Source organism: Apium graveolens, unplaced genomic scaffold (genome assembly GCF_009905375.1).
Source record: "Apium graveolens cultivar Ventura unplaced genomic scaffold, ASM990537v1 ctg6813, whole genome shotgun sequence".
Classification (NCBI taxonomy): Eukaryota; Viridiplantae; Streptophyta; class Magnoliopsida; order Apiales; family Apiaceae; genus Apium; species Apium graveolens.
Window position 1 is genome coordinate 93240 of NW_027419805.1, and position 1277 is coordinate 94516.

Consider the following 1277-nt stretch of genomic DNA (forward strand, 5'->3'; position numbering starts at 1 on the left):
GACTTGTTCAATGTCTGGATCAGACCATTCATGCCTAGGTTTTGGAACTGATGGTTCATTCCCTGTACCAGCTCTCATAGGGACATGAGGACCTCTTTCAATGCAATCCACATAAGCTTCATATTGAGAAAGAAGATGTAAGTGCATCTTCACCTTCCAGTGGTGATAGTTGTCTTTATCCAGAAATGAAATTTTAACTCCAACATCCTTTTTGTTCATCTTATTGATTGTTGTGATATTTACACTCTTTGTACTTCAAGAGCTTGCTCTGATACCAATTGTTATTCCCTAACAATACAACAAGAATTACAAGAAGGGGGGTTGAATGTAATTCTGGCTACTTTTTGAGATTTTAAAATTGTTCTAACTTAATATATATAACAGTGTTTGATTTGCAAAAGTGCGGAATGAAAGAGTAATAGAAATCAAAACACTAAGTAATAAAACACAAGCTTTAAAACTTTCTGGTGGATTTGAAAGTATCCACCAGATATATATATAGCAGATTGAGAACACTGTGAAGCTTTGAATAGCTCACAGCTGCTTTACAAGTTAAACAAACAAAACTACAGAGAAATTCTTACAGAATACAGCTTGATATGTTTCTCTGAAAAATAAGCTTGCTTAGTTAATTCTTCTTCTTGCTACACTTGGTTTATATATCACCAAGTTTACATGACAGTGAGACAAGATAATAAAACAAAACTATATCTAGTCTAACTCCATGCTACTTCATTACTTTATTCCAGCATCTTTGAATATCTTCTTAGTTGCATGAAAATGGTAATGCTTCTTTGTTCTCAAAATCCTGCTTAACAGGCTGCCACATTCCGTTTGCAAACACCCGACGCATGTGACTGTGTTGTCACTATCAACAGCTATTTTGAATATGATCATCTGTCGGGAGTATATTGAACATCCGTCGGGAATATGTTGATCATCCGTCGGGAGCCTTGTACATCATCCGCCGGGAGTCTATCTGTCACTTGACTCTATTTCACTTATACATAATTACAAGACATCTCATATTTACAATTAGCCAACCTATTCTACATATCAATCTAGTAGTCAACATGACTTAGAGAATCCTACAGAATCTACTAGACTAAAACAAGTTGTTTGCAGGAATGTGCTACAGACTTATTTGTTACATAAGCTACACTCTCGATGGATGTCAAATTGTCATCCGTCAGGACTATAAAGTTCATCCGTTGGGACTATATTAGAACATCTGTCGAGAGCTACAAATTTTACTAAATTAAATCTACTAAGGTGTT